We start from the raw sequence: 20699 nt of genomic DNA, 5'->3' as shown, positions 1-20699 counted from the left end.
TCTTCCTTTTTAACCCAGTTTGGACCAAACAACCCAGGTGGGCTGGAAACTGTTGCCATTCTGAGTCAAGCCTGGCACAACTCAAGAGAAACCAGTTTGGGACCACAGCTTGGGCTGGATGGAATCACCTTTTGAGTGGAGCTGCTGAATGTAGAGGATTGGATCCAGTTCAAGAAAGACCAGGTAAGGGTGGAGAACCATCTCACATTTCTGGGAGACTTTAGGCTCTGATGAGAAGTGACCTAATAATGCTGCCTCTAATCTCTAGCTCTACTGTAGAGAAGGGTTTGCATAGAGCTGGAAGGAAGTAGCTCTCTGGCAAGAAAAGGACTCAAAATTTCCCATTTCTTCAAAGGTATTGTAAATACATCTGTAATAACTTCCTACCCGTGGGGGGAAGCATTCATTTGTATTCATAAGTCTTTTTTTCACTTAGAAAATAATTAAATTTAGCATTTTGCCATGACCAAGTTGTGAAATCTGTCACCCAGTGTGGTGATTAATAGAGAGCCATGGTGATAATTCTCTAGTTGGAACCTAACCAGAATCCCTACAACAATGTGTGAGGGGCCCAAACAGAGAATTTGTTTTAATCTGAGATAGGAAAACCTTTCTCACAAGAAAGTACTTCTTTTATAAAAGGAAACTTTCATGTCTTGTCACCAAGAAAGCAGAAAGGCAGAGAAAGTCCAAGTGAAAAATTATCACACTCTTAAATGTGGCTTTTTACAAATATAAGAAAAACATTTTCTCTCCTTGTTAGCTTTTATCCTTCCATAAAGCAGTGGGGATTTTAAATTTTAAAAACTATAATTTAAAAGCTAATTTGTGGAATTGATGCATCCTAGAACTTTCAATATTTTTTTTTAAATGAACCTGATAGTGATGAGGGGGGGATAGCGAATATTTAATGAGCAATAGCATGCAGTTCAAGTTCCTAAATTAAAATTTCTTAAGCAGTAAGAGACCAGCAAGAAATGTCCCTTTATTAACAGGAAAATCTTATGTTATGTCAGCAAGAGAGCCAACCTTCCTGACTGCTTATGTCCCCCACAAAATCGGTTCTTGGCTGTGTTCACCGCCAGCATGGAGCATTACATGTCAGTGACAGGGAGAGAATAGTTCGGGGCATCAGGCTAAGACAGGCTGCTGCCTCTGAAATGTCAATCAGCCCAAGATTAATGTAACTCCTTTGCACTCCACAGGTAGACTGAGGAGGTCATGGGTAGTAGGAGTAAGAGAAATGGAAGTGCAGCATGACCTAGGGGATAGAGCACAGACCTAGGAGTCAGAGGACCTGGGTTTAAATCCCAGCTCCACTACTTTCCTGCTCTGTGTCCTTGGACAAGTCACTTAGTTGCCTCGGTTTTCTCATTAGTGAAATGGAGATTTAATCCCTGTTCTCCCTTCTACTAAGACTGTGAGTCCCATGTGAGGCAGCGACTGTGTCTGACATAATTACCTTGTGTCTATCCCAGCCACTTAGAATCCTGCTGGACACAGAGTAAGTGCTTAACCAATACAACAGTTCATTATTATTGTTATTATTATTATTGTTACTTGCAACTTCTGGAGCAGTGAACTGCAAAGAATATGTGCAGGGAGTTGTGCTATAATCAATACATCAGTATTTTGATTTTTTTAAGCTATGTGTTAACCACTTTGTGTTAAGCTACGTGCCAGGCACAGTACTAAGTGCTCAGGTAACTGTAAACTAATCACTTTGGGCATAGTCCCTGTCCCAGATAGGGCTCACAGTCAGAATTCCCATTACTCATGCCCTCTCTTCCATCTAGTACTCCTTCCCTAGTCACATCTAGCAGGCCACTACTCATCCTGACTTCAGAGTCCTGTAGCCTAGTGGAATGAGCATAGATCTGAGATTCAGAGGACTTGGGTTCTAATCCTGGCCCTTTCATTTGCCCACTGGGTGACCTTGGTCAAGTCACTGAACTTTTGTGTCAGTTTACTCATTTGTAAAATAGGGTTGAAATACCTCTTCTCACTCCCCCTTAGACTGTGAGCCCTATGTGGGGATAGGGATTGTGTCCAATCTGATGGCATTTTCTCTACTTCAGTATTTAGTTTGGGGTTTATAAACTCCTTGAGGGCAGAAACTGTGCCTACTAGTGCTTTGGCATTGTACAGTGCTTAGTACAGTACTTTGTATGCAGTAAGCATTCAAATTCCATTGATTGATAGATTAACCAACTTGCCACATAGTAAGCACTTTAGAAAAAACACATTTATAGCTATTTTTATTATTGCCATGTCTCTTCCAGGAGGCCTTCCATGATTAATCTCACCTCTTCTGCCTCTACTTGACTTCATATTGCCACTTCAGCACTTCTATATCGCTTAAACATTTGTATACCCACCAGCCTACCCCCATAAACCTTCTGTAAATACCTTTATACTCTATTGCTTCTCTTATTTGTTCTTTACTGCCGGTCTCTCTGTCTTGAAGTCTTTAAGGGCAGAGATTGTGTCTTCTAATTTATTGTAATTTTTTTGTTTGTTAACTCCAGGCAGTGTACTAGACACTGGGGTGGTTACAAGATAATCAAATTGGTCAAAGTTTCTGTCCTATACAGGGCTGTGTCTTGAGCTCCAATCTACAGATGATGTAGGTGAGGTACAGAGAAGTTAAGTGACTTGCCCAAGGTCACACAGCAGACAGGTGGAACAGGCAGGATTAGAACCCAGGTCCTCTGACCTCCAGGCTCGGACTCTTTCCATTAGGCCATGCTGCTTCTCACTTTGTGGAATGCCTTTGTGGTAGACCTTTCTTTAGAAACAGTGCTCTGTCCTTAAGCACTTAGTTCAGAACTCTACACAGAGTAGACACTCAATAAATCCTATTGATTGATTGTTAATGTGGGTCTTTAAGGTTCTATTCTTGGCCTTTCCTCATATGTGAGATGTCTCTCAGACTGAAAGCGAGCCTTGGTGAAAGGTGCACTCTCCTGGGTCACCGCGGTACCTGGCTCAGCATCAAGCATCCCTTGAGACGCTTTCTTTCTCCCAAAAGAACTTGGTCATAAATGTACACAGAAAAATGTCAATTACAGTTTGCTGCATATCCCAAGTGTGATAGCGTTGAACTATTCAAAATATATCAGAATGCCACCTTTCTCTTCAAACCATATGCCTTCACTGTCTGACTAAGCATGAAATTTGTATAAAGATATAGTTTGGCTAAATTTGAAAGGAATTTCTCTACTTAAATTCCTTTTTGATTTACTATAATTGGAAACAGTGGATGGCCAGCAACCCATAAAATAAAATGCATCATTTTATTCTTCACTGCTACTGCTCATTTATTTCAAAAGAGGTTGTAATTTTTGTTGCCTGATATTTCCAAACTAAAAAGTACACTTTATTTCAAGCTTTGTATATATTGTCAAATTAATTTTATTTTGCAAACACGTGTGAGATACACAGCTCTTGAGAATAGTAAATACAGTGTCTACTCAAACCTATGAACAAATGCTGATGCTGAGCAATTCGAGAAAGATGGCGGACCAATTTCATCACCAAACGATATTACAGGAAATGTGGCTAAAACCTCAGTAATTTAACATATGGAAGTATGTAAAGTGCGAACAATTTCTATGTAAGGCACTGACAGCAAGGTGGCCAAGCAGCTGTTATAGGGTGAAAAGAAATGGGGCATGTATGTCGGGAGTGTTGCATAAATAATTCAAAGTTATAGCAAAGTATATTCCTAAATGATCCAGTATCGTAGTGGACTGTTGGCCAACCACAGTAGCAGGAAGAAGATCATCCTGGTTGACAGCTATCACGAGACGGGTTGATCTCTTCAAGAGCGAGCTTTGTAAAAATCAGGATTCCACGAGGCATAGTTGAAAGTGAAGATAAACCCAGTATGGGTCAAACCCATAACTACAGCAGGATGGTATCCCAATTTGTATACAGTGTGGGAGGAAATGTTTGTCATATGTCTGTCATTTCAATCACATTCGCAACCATGAATAGAATCAGTAGAGTCACTTTCAATAATAAGGACAGTGTTCTTTCTCTCTCTCTCGCTATTCATCTCTCTGTATCTATGTATATAGACTGTGAACCCCTTCTAGATGGTGAACCTGTTGTTGGGTAAGGATTGTCTCTATTTGTTCCCGAATTGTACTTTCCAAGTGCTTAGTACAGTGCTCTTCATCCAGTAGGCGCTCGATAATATGATTGAATGAATATATATGCACACACACACACACACACACACACAGATACACAAATGATTGATACAGTGTTTTCATAACGTCACCTAAATAGCATACTTAGTTAATGGGTTAATCAACTGGTAATCATGGTTGGGGTGATTAGGGTGCACAGCTGGTTGAGGTGGTTAGTATTAGGGATAGAAATGGATTGGGAGTCAAAAGGGCTGGATGAAGAAATCACATCGAAAAGGCAACAGCTGCTGGAAGCAGAAAGTTATCGTCAGTCAGTAGGAGGGCAGTAGTAACAAAGGGCACAAGAGAAGATAATCGTCCATGAACAGGAGGACACAAAGAGTGGCAAAGAAGTTGGATAAGGAGAATGCCCGTCTTGGACTGTCAGAGGGGATCTCCAGAATTGTACTTTCTAAGGGCTTAGTACAGTGCTCTGAACCCAGTAAGTGTTCAATAAATGATTGAATGAATGAATGAATGAATATACAAAGTTCATTCCAGCTGAACCTTTCAGTATCCTGTAATGTTCCTCTGCACATGACCATCAGCCAGGAACAATACAAAAAACTGAGGAATGCCTTGGAGACCCCTAGAAACAGCACTGGAAACAGAGAAACCCACCTAAGGCATATCTGGGGAGGAAAGTGTGATGTAGGAAAGGGTTGAGAGAGGACTTGGTACACAGTGATCTGGGCAGTATGGGTCAGAGAAAATTTTCTAAGGGATCAGGTTGGAATTACCATACATGCCCTTCCAGTAAACCCAATTATTTTGAACTCTTGACATATAGACTTATTCTGTATGGTAACCTAACTGGGGTGGTGCTTGGGGATCTTAAGGGGATTTTTCTTGCAGAGACTTGCTTAGGGGTATATATATATATATATTTGTTTTTATGGCATTTGATAAGCACTTACTATGTGCCAGGCACTGTTCTAAGTGCTGGGGTAGAAATAAGTTAACCAGGTTGGACACAGTCCAGATTCATTCAATAGTATTTATTGAGCACTTACTATGTGCAGAGCACTGTACTAAGTGCTTGGAATGTACAAATTGGCAACAGATAGAGACAGTCCCTGCCCATTGACGGGTTTACAGTCTAATCAGGGGACACAGACAGACAAAAACAGTAGCAATAAATAGAATCAAGGGGATATACATCTCATTAAAACAACAGCAATAAATATAATCAGGGTGATGTACATCTCATTAACAAAATAAATAGGGTAATAAAAATATATACAAATGAGCGGACGAGCACAGTGCTGAGGGGAGGAGAAGGGAGGGGGGAAGAACAGAGGGAATGGGGGGGAAGGGGGCTTAGCTGAGGGAAGTGAAAGGCTGGGAGTAGAGAGGCAGCAGAGGGAGCAGAGGGAAAAGGGGAAGCTCAGTCTGGGAAGGCCTCTCTCTGGGAGGAGGGGAGCTCTCAGTAGGGCGTTGAAGAGGGGAAGAGAATTAATTTGGCGGAGGTGAGGACTGAGGGCATTCCAAGACAGTGGGGAGAATGTGGCCCAGGGATCGACAGTGGGATAGGCGAGAACAGGGGATGGTGAGGAGGTGGGTGGCAGAGGAGCGGAGCATGTGGGGTGGGCAGTAGAAAGAGAGAAGGGAGGAGAGGTAGGAGGGGGTAAGGTGATGGAGAGCCTTGTAGCCTAGAGTGAGAAGTTTTTGTTTCATGCAGAGGTTGATAGGCAACCACTGGAGGTTTTTAAGAAGGGGAGTGCCCTCACAGTTTTAATCCTGATTTTACAGATGAGGTAACTGAGGCAGAGAAAAGGTAAGTGAATTATGGAGATAGGTACTGTGGGACTTGGAGAGGGATGAATAAAGGAAGCACGTCTAGGTGATTCAGAAGGGAGTGGAAGACGAGGAAAGGAGAGCTTAATCAGGGAAGGCCTCTTGGAGGAGGTGTACCTTAAATAAAGTTTTGAAGGAGGGGAGAGTAATGGTCTGTTGGATATGAAGAAGTTAGGTAGGATGTGAGCGAGAAGTTGGCGGCAAGGTAGACGAGATAGAAGTACAGTGAGAAGATTGGAATTAGAGGAGCAAAGTGTGTGGGCTGGGTTGTAGTAGAAGAGTAGCGAGGTAAGGTAGGAGGGAACAAAGTGATTTGGGGCTTTGAAGCCAGTGGTGAGGACCTTCTGTGGCAATGTTTTTGTAGAAAAATGGTTCAAACAGCAGAATGAAGTATGGACTGCAGTGGGGAGAGTCAGGAGGCAGGGAAGCCAGCAAGGAGACTGATTCAATAATCAATTCCTATCAAAATGTTCCATCTTTTCATTGCTGATTGTTATTATTGGGGTTGGTTCTGGAATGGAACCTAATAGTGGAACTTTCTCTTCAATGAATCGATGGTATTTATTAAGTCCTTACCGTGTGCAGAACACTGTACTAAGCACTTTGAGATACAATATAATGGGGCTGAGAGACACATTCCCTGCCCACAACAAGCTTTCAGTCTAGAGAGGGAGACAGACATTAATATAAATAAATTATGGATAGGTACATAAGTGCTATGGGGACAAGGGAGGGGGAATAAAGGGAGCAAATCCCAGTGCAAGGATGACGAGAAAGGGAGTGGGAGAAGAGGAAATAAGAGCTTAGTGAGGGAAGGCTTCTTGGTGGAAATGTGTCTTTGATAGACTTCCAAGGTGGGCAGAGTGAGTGTATGCAGGATATGAAGAGGACGGGTGTTCCAGGCCAGAGACAGTAACTACAGAACGGAAATATTGTCACTAAACAGTTTTTAAAATTTTGAAAAGTTTGATATCCAAATAATTTTTTATATGGTATTTGTTAAGTGATTACTATGTGTCAGGCACTGTACTAAGCACTATGGTAGATACAAGATAATCAGGTTGGACATAGGAGCTCACAATCTTAATTCCCATTTACAAATATGGTAACAGAGGCCCAAGATGCTAAACAAGACTTGTCCAATGTCACACAGTAGATGTGTCAGAGCAAGAATTAGAACCCAGGTCTTCTGACTCTCAAGTCCATGATCTTTCCACTAGGCCATGCTATTTGCTCACTGACTTGGAGGAAGTGATTTTGAAAGAGCCAGCATTTTTCAAGGATTCAAGGACTATAGGAATTTATTTGATTTTTATTTATATGAGGTTATTTGATTCTTCCTCCCTGCCAGTGGTGTGACTGTCAGTAGCCAAACAGTGTGATATCTCTGAAATTATAAACCTAACTGATGTGGGTTCCCTGTAGAAACACCAGAAATAAAAATGGGGATTTGGGTAGAGCAAGGAAGAGCAACAACCATTCATTGAAATCAGGAATTTGGGGGATGCCTTTTTAAATAGTTCTGCATTAGTAAAATTATTTAATATAAACCTGATGTTTACGGTGGGGAAGGACCCATCTTTTAAGGATAAACAATACATTTGCCTGGCAGCATTTTTCTATGGGTAGACTCATTTAATAGTCACAAGCCACACCAGCCTAGATAACCTGAAGGTGTATTGCCCATTTAATGAAACTTCATATGAAGAGTTATAGAGCTTTTGAGTGCTTGGCCTAGTAAACAATTTTACCTTAGCCTAAAGAAACAAAATTAATGTTGTAATTACACATTGTGTTTCCTCAGCACTAGTAGCACTTTTAATTCAATTTACCCCTCTGTTCCTGTAGAAAAAATAGAACCAAAGAGTCAAGTGACCAGAGTAGGCCAGGGAGAGGTCTGAGAAAGCAGGCCTGGGATGTATTAGTTAACACTGAAGGAACAATTCTACAATCATTGCTCTTGTCCAGAGGAGACATAATAATAATAATGGTATTTGGTAAGCGCTTACTATGTGTCATACACTGTTCTAAGTGCTGGGGTAGATATGAGATAATCTGATTAGAGATAGTCCCAGTCCCATATGGGGCTCAAAGTCTTAATCCCCATTTTATAAATGAGGGCACTGAGGAACAAAGAAGTCAAGTGACTTGCCTAAGGTCACGCAGCAGACAAGTGGAGGAGACAGTATGAGAACCCAGTTCCTTCTGACTACCAGACAACCAGATAGAGTCTTCTACCTCCCAGACTATGCTGCTTCTCATCTAATGAAGGCCCCTATCACCATGCTCTTAGAAACCTTAATGGCTCCTTCTGGGGTTTCTATTTTTAAACTTCTTTCTCAGTTTGGACACTGCATTCTATTCATCTTGCTTTTCCAGGGGAATACTGCAATTCTGCTCTTATAATGGCAATATAGAATTGGCTTTTGTTAAGTGGACATATCTCTGCCTACATAGTTGAACAGAAATCAATTGAAGAAGCAATCATGTTAATTATTCAGGCCACAAAAGTCTATTATTGATGAAAGGGAAATGGGTTAGCCAAAATTTTCCAGATGTTTCAAAATACACTGGATAATTGCTGAACTCTCACATGAACTTTGTGTACATACACCCAAAGTAGATAATTCTGAACTATTTTTCAGAATTAGGAGAATGATATAGATTGAAAATGAGTCTGAAGAAAAGGAAGTTATATATAAACCCAGACTGCCATGCCCTCTTTTACTAGACATGATTAGAGTTCAAAATTGGGGAATTGTAATGATGGATGTTACAGCAGAAGAAACATGGAATGCCTTTGGAATGAAATGATTTTATGAATGAAAGAGACAGCAATCATAAGGCCAAAATACAGGAAAAATGTGGGAAATATCAAGTCCTCAAAACCATGCTCCTGTATCACAGAAAATAATCTGAACCTGGGTCCTGAAAAACACTCAAAACGTATGGCTGCTCAGAGAACTTAATTAAGTTATTAAAACACCTTCATCATACTATGGCTGTTAATAGAAGTGGAAAGGCCATTTCAGAGCCTTTCTGTGTCGTTACAGGAGTAAAGCAGGACTGTGCTCAATTCTGTTTAACCTATTGTGTGCGGCCATGTTTGAGGACCCAGTGAGGAAAATGAAAGCTGATGTCAAAATTCAATTCCCAGTCTTCAGGAAGCACTTTTAACTCAAAAGGCTGAGACCTTCATCAAGACTCGGAATCACCTTGCAAAAGAGCTGCTCATTGCTGATGACAGTCGTCTCGATACATACTCACAAGCACATCTGCAAAACTATGAATTGTTTCTCAAAATGAAGAAAGCACTGTGGATTAAAGAGAACTCTGTAGAAGAAACCAGGGTTCTTCCAAAACCCACATGGCAAAGTCTACACACAAAAATCCACATCAGCAATCAAGAGTTGAATGCTTTTACTGCATTCTTTTACTTGAGAAGCTAATAGCCCGATGATTTAAAGTAAGACAAGGGGTGAAAAACCAAATTAAGAAGATTAGTGTGCCCTTAAAGAGCCTCAAATTGAGTGTGGAACCTACACAGTATCAAGATTCAGACTAAACAGATGAAATTCAGGGCAAATACATTGCCTAAACCTTTTCATCAGTCAGACAATCATATGTATTGCTTATTGTGAGCTTACTGTGTCCAGAGCACAGTACTAAGCCCTTGAGAGAGTACAATATTAGCAGAGTTGATAACCATATTCTCTCCCTCAAGGAGTTTACAGTCTGGAGTGGAGGGATAGAAAAGAATATTGATAAATAAATTATAGAGATATAGGCAGTGCTCTGGGGCTGAGGGTGGAGTGAATAAAAGGAGCAAATGCAGGTGCAAGGTTGACGCATAAGGGAGTGGGAGAAGAGGAAATGAGGGCTTAGTCACTGAAGGCCTCTCGGAGGAGATTTGCTTTTTAATTAGGCTTTGATGGTGGGAGAGAGTGATCATCTGTTGGATGTGAAAGGGGTGCATGTGGCCAGCCAGAGGCAGGAAGTGGGAAAAGTGCTGGCAGTGAGATAGATGAGATCAAGGTGAGTAGTTAAGAATTAGAGCAGTGAAGTCTGTGGACTGACTTGTAGTAGGAAGGTATAAGGGAGAAAGGCGACTGAGTGTTTAAAAGATAATTATTAGAGAGTTTTTGTTTCATGCAGAGGTGGATTAGCAGCCTCTGGAGGTTCTTTGAGGACTGGGGAAACATGGACTAAACAATTTTATAGGCAAATGATGATCTAGACAGGAGAGTGAAGTACAGACCAGACAGGGGAGAGAGAGGAGGCAAAGAGGACAGTCAGGAGGTTGAAACAGTAATCAGAGTGGATAAGTGCTTGGATTAAGCAGATAGGATAAATGCTTGGATGAATTTGGTAGCAATTTGGATGGAGAGGAAAGGGTGGATTTTAGAGATGTCATGAGGGTTGAACTGACAGGATTTGGTGACATATTGAATATATAGGTTGAATGAGAGACATAAGTTGAGGAAAATGCCAAGGTTATGGGCTTGTGTGAGAGGGAGAATGGTGGTGCTCTCTACAATGATGGGAAAGTCAGGGGGAGAGCAGGGGTTAGGGTGAGGAGAGAATCCAGGTGTATATATGTAGTTTGATTGTTGGATTGAAGAGACGTTCTGTTAAGTTTGAGGTGTTAGCAGGATATCCAAGTAGAGGTGTCCTGAAGGCAGGAGGAAATACTAGGATGCAGAGAAGGAGAAAGATCAGGGCTGGAGATGTATATTTGGTAATTATTTACAAAGTGATGGTAGTTGAAGCCATGAGAGCAGCAGAGTTCTCCCTGGGAGTGAATTTAAATGGAGAATAGACAGACTACTGCAGTTTTGGGGTGGGAGACAGAGGAAGAACCTTTGAAAGAGACTGAAAATAAGTGGCCAGAGAAATAGGCAAAGAAGTAGGAGGATAGTTTCAGTGAAGCCACAGTTGGATAATGTTTCCAGGAGAGGAGGACGGTCACTATGTCAAAGGCGACCAAGAGGTCAAGAAGGATTAGGATGGAGTAGATATGACTATGAAAACTGGACATCAATCAATCAATCAATGATACTTAGTAAGTGCTTACTGAGTGCAGGACACTGTACTAAGCATACAATAGAGTAGGAAGACATAATGCCTTCCCTGAAGGAGTTTAAAGTTTAAGGGGTGACAGACATTAAAATAAATTACAGATAGAGGAAATAAGGAAAATGTATGGATATGTGGATAAGTGCTGTAGAACTCGAGGTGGGGTGAATATAGTGTGAATGTGGGATGAATATCAAGTGCCTAAGGGGTACAGATCCAAGTGCACAGGTGACAGCGTTGGGAGTACAAATAGGAGGAAATGAGGGCTTAGTCAGGGAAGATTGCTTTGAGGAGATGTGATTTTAGAAGGACTTTGAAGGTGTGGAGTTCGGTGGCCTGTTAGATATGAATGGGAATGGAGTTTCAGAACAGAGGCAGGACATGGACAAGCAGTTGGGGACAAGATAGATGAGTTCAAGGAACAGTTAGTAGGTTGGCACTAGAGGAGTGAAGGGGTTGGGTTGGATTGTAGTAGGAGTCCAACAAGGTAAAGGAAGATAGGATAGAGCTAATTGAGTGCCTTAAAGCCTAATGGCAAGGGTTTTTTGTGTTTTCTTTTTTTTATGTGGAGGTGGATGGACAATCACTGGAGGTTTTTGAGGAGTGGGAAGAGGTGGACTGAACATCTGTCAGAAAAATGATTTGGACAGCAGAGTATGGACTGCAGAAGTGAGAGACAGGAGGCAGGGAGAGCAAAAGGAGGCTGATGCAGTAGTCAAGGTGGGACATAAATGCTTGGATCAGTATGGCCGCAGTTTGGATGAGGAGGAAGCAGTGGATTTTAGAGATGTTTTGGAGGAAGTACCAATAGGAATTTGTGACAGATTGTTTATGTGATCAGAATGAGGTAGATGAATTGAGGATTTTGCCAAGATTATGAACTTGTGACACATGGAGGCAAAGGGTGGTTTCTAAAGTTTTGGGAAAATTAGGGGAAGGCAGGGTTTGGATGGAAAGATGAAGAATTCTGATTTGGACATGTTAAGTTTGAAGTTTCAGTGACTAACCAAGTAGAGATGGCCTGAAGGCAGGAGGTAACATAAGACCGCAGAGAAGGAGAGAGGTCAGGGCTGGTTAAATGGATTTGGGAATCATCTGCAGAGAGACGGTAGTTGAAGCTGTGGAAACAAATGAGTTCTCCAAGGGAGTTGGAGTAGTGGAGAATTGAAGGGGACCCAGTACTGAGTCTTGAGTCTTTTATGTCTCTGAAATCCATTATTAGAAGGTGGGAGACAGAGGAATATTCCATGAAAAAGATTGAAAATGTGTAGCCAGAGAGATAAGAGAACCAGGAGAGTACAGTGTCAGTGAAGCCAGCATTTCCAGAAGGGGAAGGTTCACAGTGTCAAAGGCAGCTGACTGGTAAAGGAGGATTAGGTTGAGTAGATGCCACTGGATTTGGCAAGGAGACCATTGTTGACCATAGAGAAGGCCGTTTTCATGGAGTAAAAGGGGCACAAACTAGATTTCAGGGAGTCCAGGAGAGAAGTGGAGGAGAGGAAGTGATGGTAACGGTTGCAGACAACTCAGTGAGTTTGAAAAGGAACGGTAGGAAGGGTGTGAAGGAGGGTTCTTTTAGGAAAGGAAATACAAGAATCAGATTGAAAGCGATGGGGCAGGTGCCACTGGAAAGTCAGTGGTTGAAAACGGTGATCAGAGAGGGAAGAAAGAATGGAGCAAGTGTTCTCTTTCTGTCAGTGGTCTCCCACTAGTCAACTGCTAATGTTTGAAGACGGGGCTTCGCTAAATCTTTTAACCCATTGCTCTGCCCTCCTGACTTGCACTAGCCCCTTTCAAGTCACCACAGAGCAGCTCCTTGAATATCCTGCTTTCATCCATTCTGTTAACATATCCTGTCGGGTGGAGCTCCGTGCTTTTAAGCACTGTTTCCATGTTAGTAAACTGTCTTTATTTTTGGGACCGCATTCAAGGTCCTATCTTAGATTTACCACATTTCACTTAAACAGAAACATATGCTCCTGTTATCACTAATTCTGCTTTGAAAATGTCCTCTGGGTATTATTTGCTGCAGATTATAAGGATTTATATCAAGTATCCAATCGATTCCATGAAGAAATCTAATCACTGAGAAAAAAACATACCCAATGTAAATATATATAAAACAAAGAAAACACTTAAAGATGACACGTAAGAAGGAAAATATTTTCACAGTTCATACAGCTTTTGAATATTCCCAAATATCTAAGAGGGGAAAAAAAAATTGGTCTTTAAAACGTGCACTACTTTCCACAGAGTAAACTGTAATGACAACATTGAGCTGTTGGATGTAGTTTGAAATTGTTTTCAGAATAGTAGCTGTTGGAAATAAAATACCCCAACGCTAGTGTACCTAAGTGGATAGTGAAAATTACAAGGTGTAAGCAACCACTCAATTGGCAAAGAAAATCAGTGGAAATCAACAACTGTCGGGTAGCAGCATGAGCTACTGGAAAGAGCACAGCCCTGGGAGACAGAGATCATGTGTTCTAATCTCAGGTCTGCCACATGCCTGCTCTGGGATCTTGGGCAAGTCGCTTAACCTCTCTGAACCTCAGTTATCTCATCTGTAAAATGGGGATCAAGAATGTGACTCCAGTGAGGGACATGGACTGTGTCCAACCTGATTACCTTGTATCTACACCAGTGCTTAATAAACACCGCAATTATCATTATTATTATTATTATTATTATTATTATCATTATTGAGAAGCAGCGTGGCGCAGTGGAAAGAGTATGGGCTTTGGAGTCAGGGCTCATGAGTTCAAATCCCAGCTCTGCCACTTGTCAGCTGTGTGACTGTGGGCAAGTCACTTAACTTCTCTGTGCCTCAGTTCCCTCATCTGTAAAATGGGGATTAAGACTGTGAGCCCCACGTGGGACAACCTGATTCCCCTGTGTCTACCCCAGCGCTTAGAACAGTGCTCTGCACATAGTAAGCGCTTAACAAATACCAACATTATTATTATTATTACATGATCCAGTGAAAAGGATGAATTGGAACCCAGCATCCAGTGTGTGAAGTGGGAAGAGAGGAAAAGGATGAGTTTGGCTTTGGCCATTTCTTGCCAAACAACCAAAGGTCTGCAAGCAGGAAGCAGAGCCATGCAAACACCCTCCAAATGACTTCAGAAATGGCGAATACCCTGGTCCAAGGGAAATACTAGACTCAGTTCATAAGGTGGAGTTATAGGGTGATTAAAAAAAACAAAGGTTTGAAAGAAAGGGAGCTACAAGCTATGATGGAATGACAACATTAGCCCTGGAAGATATTATCCCCAGAGGGCTCATGCTACAAAGTCACTCAGAGGCAGAAAGAAACAGCTTCAATCTCTGGTGGTGGGAAGCTGCAAAGCTACAACAAGGAGGTGATAAGAAGCAGCAATTGCAGTTTTACTGCCAGCATATCAAAAAGGGGCACCATGTCAGTTGTGATTCAATAGGTGATCTACTGGGGACAGTGTCAACTGAAAAGAGTCACAATGACCTTTACAGTTTAACCATTTCTGTACATCCCACTGTCAGGTCCATTGGTCTGCTATTGGTCCTCTTCTCCATCTATATCCTTTTGTGATGGGTTAGTAGGGAGGACTCGTATCTACTCTTCTCCATGGACCCCCATCTCCTGGTCTCAACTGGTTTCAGCTATGGTTTGTGGTGGTTCACAAGACTAGCTTTTCATCTAACTCCTGGCCGTCAGCCTTACATTCTTATCTATATTCCAGGCATTCCATCTTACATCTTTAAGATTACTTTTCTGCCTTGCATCCTTATCTGTCTGGCCTTCACAAGTTCTGCTAAGGCACAAACCTACATTCTCTTTCCTTTGTCAAAGTATACCCTCAACATATAACACCCTCCCTTTTTTAATTGTATTCATTAAGTAAATACTTTGTGCCAGACACTCTACTAAGCACTGGGTTAGTTCAATCAATCAATTAATCAATCAGTGGTATTTATTCAGCAGAACATTGCACTAAAAGCTGAGAGTACAACTCAACAGAATTAGCGGACACATTCCTTGCCCATAATGGGCTTACGTTCAAGAGGGAGAGACAGACATTAATATCAATAAATAATTCATAATATATAATGTAAATGTACATAATTCTGTACAAGATATTCTGGTTGGATGCAGTCTCTGTCCCACATAGGGCTCACAGCCTTATTCCCCATTTTATAGATGAGGTAACTGAGGCACAGATAAGTCAAGTGACTTCCCCATGGTCATATAGCAGACAAGTGGCTGAATTGGGACTAGAACCCAGGTCCTCTGACTTCCAGATCCATTTCTCTCTTGGACCTTACAGATGGTGAATGTGGACACAAAAAAAGGATAACCAACAACAGCAATCTACCCATATCCAAGAAACAAGACTGATCCACACAAAATAATCTGTTTAGCACCATTAGATCTATCCAGAAGATAGACGGACTCTCTTGAAGCAGTCATAAAATTTAAACAGTTAACTTCAGGGAATATTTGATCCTCAGTATTAATGATTCAACAAATTAACCTAGAGCTCACAATTGTATCTTTATGAGGACAAAGATCACTGAGACTTATAGTAGTAGTAATAATAATATTCATTTACTAAACATCTATATATGTTGTAAAACATGGTACTAAGCATTGGAAAAAAAATACATGAATAAGATCTAGACATGGTCTCTGCCCCTTAGGGCTTACAATTTTAGAGTACTAGGGAGTGGAATCAAAGTGCTGTCTGATAGTTAAATTGAACCTTCTGGTAGCCAGTGGAAAATGATGATCAATCAATCAATTGTACTTATTGAGTGGTTACTGTGTGTAGACCACTGTACTAAGTTCTTGGATGACTACAATATAGCAGAGTTGGTAGACCAGTCCCCACCCCACAACTATTTCTGAAATTTGTATTAAGCCAGAGAGCTAGGTCTTTGTAACAGAGAAAGCAGCATGGACTAGTAGAAAGAGCAAGGGTCTAGGAGTCAGAGGACATGGGTTCTAATTCAGGCTCTGCCACATGTCTGCTGCGTGACCTTGGGCAAGTCACCTAACTTTTCTATTCCTCAGTAACCTCTTCTGTAAAATGAGGATCAAGACTGTGAGCCTCATGTGTGACAGGGACTGTGTCCAACCTGATTACCTTGAATCTACCTCAGCACTTAGAAAAGTGCTTGGCACATAGTAAGTACTTCACAAATACCACAGTTATTATTATCGTTTAGAGCAAGATCAATAAATCCTACGGAAAGGAAGGGCATTTTTAAATCGTGAGTGTATGGACACCTGGAATTTTAAACTTCAGCTTCAATTGCTTGGAAAGGGAAGAGCCTAACTATTGGAACAGCAGATTTGAGCATCGCACTCAAATTGGCTATTAACTAAATGAGAACATAGCAATCTTTGCTGCTAGAGAAGGCACCCAAGGACATTCTTTCCTCTAGCCTCAGACTGCATTGTTTTTCGCAACCAGACATTTAGCAAAGTGGACTTTCTGCTAAAAGGGAATAAGTGGGAGATAGATTGTAAGCTCCTTGTGGGGAGGGCTCATATATACCAGCTGTGCTCTCCCAAGTGCTAAGTTAGGTGTTCTACACTCAGTTGTTGTTGTTGTCTTATGCTGTCGAGTCTTGTCTGACCCATAGTGACGCCATGGACACATTACTCCTAGAATGCCCCACCTCCATCTGCAATCGTTCTGGTAGTGTATCCATAGAGTTTTCTTGGTAAAAAATACATAAGTGGTTTTCCATTGCCTCCTTCCACACAGTAAACCTGAGTCTTCACCTTCGATTCTCTCCCATGCCACTCCTGCCCAGCACAGGTGAGTTTTAACTTGTAGCAGATTGCCTTCCACTCTCTAGCCACTGGCCAAGCTAGGAATGGAATGGGTATGCCACTGCTTAACTCTCTCTCCCGTAGTCGAGACTGGTAGAGTACTGGAAACTCTCCAGGTGCAACCTTGAGAGGTACTACACACAGTAAGGGTTAATAAATGCCACTGATGGCTTGATTGATTATGGATGGTTTAATGCAACATACAATCATCAGTGAAAAACAAGACAACAGTCTTACTCAAACACTTAGTTCAGGCTATTATTCGCCTCTTTTCTAAAAAAGGCAACACCAGAATTCATTAGCATCCTGGGTGTTTGAGGAGCCATATTTAGAGTTGTGCTTTTCATTTCAAATGGAGAAAAAGTAGCTAGAAAAGTTTTTCTAAAAAAACTTTCTCAACCCAAACTGATAAGCTGCACAGTTATGATGCAGGGACTTATTCAGTACACACACTAAGAGAATAGCCTTTGCATATTGGAATATCAGGTGGCTATTTGCTTGCTAACCCTCATGCATGGAATAAAGTGCTGGGCATAGCACTGTCTGATACTCAGATGCATTAAAGTGCTTAGTACAGTGTTTTGCACACAGTAACCACTCAATAAATGATTGACTGAATGAATGAATTGAAGGCTGGACAGTACTACCACTACATCGAAAAGTGACCCTCAAACCTTCAGTGATTCTGAGATAAAATGACTACTTGCATCAAACAAGTACTTTTTTTAATGGCATTTGTTAAGCATTTACTAAGTACCAAGCTCTGTGAAGCGCTGGGGTAGATACAAATGAATCAGGTTGGACACAGTCCTTGTCCCATACGGGGCTCACAGTTTTAATCCCCGTTTTATAGATGAGGGAACTAAGGCACAGAGAAGTGAAGAGACTTGTACAAGGTCACACAGCAGACATGTAGCACAGCCAGGATTAGTATCCTGGTCTTTTTGACTTCCAGCGCCACTCTATAGCTACTAGACCCAACTGCTTTACTGTGCAGGTCTCGTGATCCAGACAAAAGAGGGGTTTATGAAAATCTGTACCACAAAATACAAGTTAAAGAAGGCTCTAGACTGTAAACTCACTGTGAGCAGAGAATGTGTCTGTTATATTGTTATATTGTGTTCTTCCAAGTACTTAATACATTACTGTGTACAGACAAAGTGATCAATAATACGATTGATTGATTGATTGACTGATTTATGGATAGTATTCAAGGACTGCTTCACATCACTAAATATATAAGGCCCTCTATCCATTATTGGAATATGTCCAGAGTAAGAATGGCTTCGGCCTCATCACAAGTGAGGAATCAATCAATCAGTAAATCTATCAGTGGTATTCACTGAGCCCTTCCTGTGTGCAAAAAAGTTCTGTCTGTACTAAGCATTTAATAATGATAATAATTATGGTGTTTGTTAAGCACTTACTATGTGCCAGGCACTGAACTAAGCGTTGGGATTGATACAAGCTAATCTGGTCCCTGTCCCACGTGGGGCTCACAGTTGCAATCACGATTAGAGTGTAAGCCCATGATTAGACTGTAAGCCCATCAGTGGGCAGGGATTTTCTCTATCTGTTCCCGAATTGTACATTCCAAGCACTTAGTACAGTGCTCTGCTCATAGTAAGCGCTCAATAAATACTATTGAATGAATTTTCCAGGTGAGGTAACTGAGGCCCAGAGAAGTGAAGTGACTTGCCCAAAGTCACATAACCAATAAGTGGTGGAGTTGGGATTAGAAGCCATGATCTTCTGACTCCGAGGCCCATGCCCTATCCACTACACCGATAGAGTAGGGGGAGGAGGTGCCTGAGAAGGAGACTGAGAATGACCGGCCAGAGAGATAAAAGGAGAACCGGGAGAGGACAGAGTCCGTGAAGCCAAGGTGAGATAAGATGTGGAGGAAGAGGGGTTGGTCGACAGTGTCAAAGGCAGCTCAGAGGTCAAGGAGGATTAGAATGGAGTAGGAGCCATTGGATTTGACAAGAAGGAGGTCATGGGTGACCTTAGAGAGAGCAGTCTTGGTAGAGTGGAGGGGACGGAAGCCAGATTGGAGGGGGTCCTGGAGAGAATGGGGTAGAGGTTATGGGTCCTAATCCTTGCTCCTCTATGTCTATGCCCTTGTCTTGTCTTTGGGCAAGTCACTTAACTTCTCTGTGCCTCACTTACTTCATCTGTAAAATGCAGATTAAGACTGTGAGCTCCACATGGAATTTGATTACTTTGTATCTACCCCAGCACTTAGAACAGTGCTTGGCAGATAGTAAGCGCTTAACAAATACCATCATCATCATTATTATTATTATTCTTGCTGAGGCTTACAAACACAGATGGGTCAACTAATTGAACACTTACACAAGTTCTTCAATTGAAGATAGGGAACACTGGGGAAATGCTACAAACCTTACAGATGCTACTCTTCTCATCATCTAGCTCGTCCTCTAGACTTCAAGCTCGTTGTGGGCAGGGAACACGTCTACAAACTCGGTTATATTGTACTCGCTCAAGCACTTAGAACAGTTTTCTGCACACAGGAAGTGCTCAATACAATACCACTAATCTATTGATTGATCTTCAAGAGGAAAAGCAAAAGAACAGTTTGCAGTAGCTTTCAAGGCATCGAACTCCTCTCCATTGCTGCAGAGATGTTAGTCAGAATCCTCCTGGACTGGCTACTGAGCAGTATTATTGAACCCCCAGGCACCCAGAATCACAATAAGCCTTCAGACTATAGCGTGGCAGTGGATATGATCTAAATAGCAAGCAGAAACAAGAAATCTAGAGGTATCGACTCTCAGACTTCAGTTTTCAAAGACGTAAGCATTTGGTAGCACCAGTAGATGGCCTAGGAATTTTGGCTCCTCTGAGAAATGTATTAAGATTCTGAAAGTGCTTCACTTTGGAATGATTGTCCATTTTACCCTGTCAAATCCCTTCCGTATAGCCCAAGGCATCAAGCAGAGATATGTTGTAGTCCCAGTCCTGTTCAGTGTATTCTAAGGCTACCATGCTGTTGACAGTGCAACAGGAGACCAGGATGCTGCCATTAAAATACACTATTAATCCCCTGTAAAACTCCCCAACTCAAAAGGTTGCATCATGAAAGCTCACTCTCCTCACCTTCAAAGCGTTATTAAAAAGCACATCTCCTTCAAGAGGTCTTTCATTCATTTAATTGTATTTATTTATTAAGTGCTTACGGTGTGCAGAGCACTCTAAGCACATGGGAAAGAACGCTACAACAATAAACAGTGGCAATCCCTGCCCATAGTGAGCTCACAATCTAGGGGGTGGAGGGGACAGACATCAATACAAACAAATAAAATTACAGATATATATTTAAGGCTGGGAGTGGGTGGGGGAAGAGCAAAGGGAGCAGACAGGGTGATGACCACAGCAATTACGTATCTGTAATTTATATTAATGTCTGTCTCCACCTATTGACAGTAAGCTTGTTGTAGGCATGGAACTTGTCTGTCAGTCCTGCTGTGTTGTGCTCTCCCAAGTACTTAGTGTGGTGCTCAGCATACAGCAGAAGTGGTGTGGCCTAATGAATAGAACACAGAAGGATCTGAGTTATAATCCTGGCTCCACCACTTTTCAATAATAATAATGATGATGATGATGATATTTGTTAAGTGCTTACTATGTGCCAAGCACTGTTCTAAGCGCTGGGGTAGGTTCAAGGTAATAAGGTTGTCCCACATGGGGCTCACTGTCTTAATCCCCATTTTGCAGATGAGAGAACTGAAGGAGAGAAAATTTAAGTGACTTACCCAAAGCCACACATCTGATAAGTGGCAGAGCCA

General features: G+C 41.6%; 1 non-coding gene across 1 annotated transcript; it reads right to left on the bottom strand.

The window, feature by feature from the left end:
* Positions 1–16886: 16886 nt before the first annotated feature.
* On the bottom strand, positions 16887–17024 carry LOC114810664. Its single transcript, XR_003758359.1, has one exon. It is a non-coding gene; the product is annotated as a small nucleolar RNA SNORA7 (small nucleolar RNA).
* Between the last annotated feature and the right edge of the window lie 3675 nt (positions 17025–20699).

Source organism: Ornithorhynchus anatinus, chromosome 3, assembly GCF_004115215.2.
Source record: "Ornithorhynchus anatinus isolate Pmale09 chromosome 3, mOrnAna1.pri.v4, whole genome shotgun sequence".
Taxonomy (NCBI): domain Eukaryota; kingdom Metazoa; phylum Chordata; class Mammalia; order Monotremata; family Ornithorhynchidae; genus Ornithorhynchus; species Ornithorhynchus anatinus.
The sequence above is the reverse complement of the archived record's forward strand: the minus strand, read 5'-3'. Positions and strand labels throughout refer to the sequence as shown.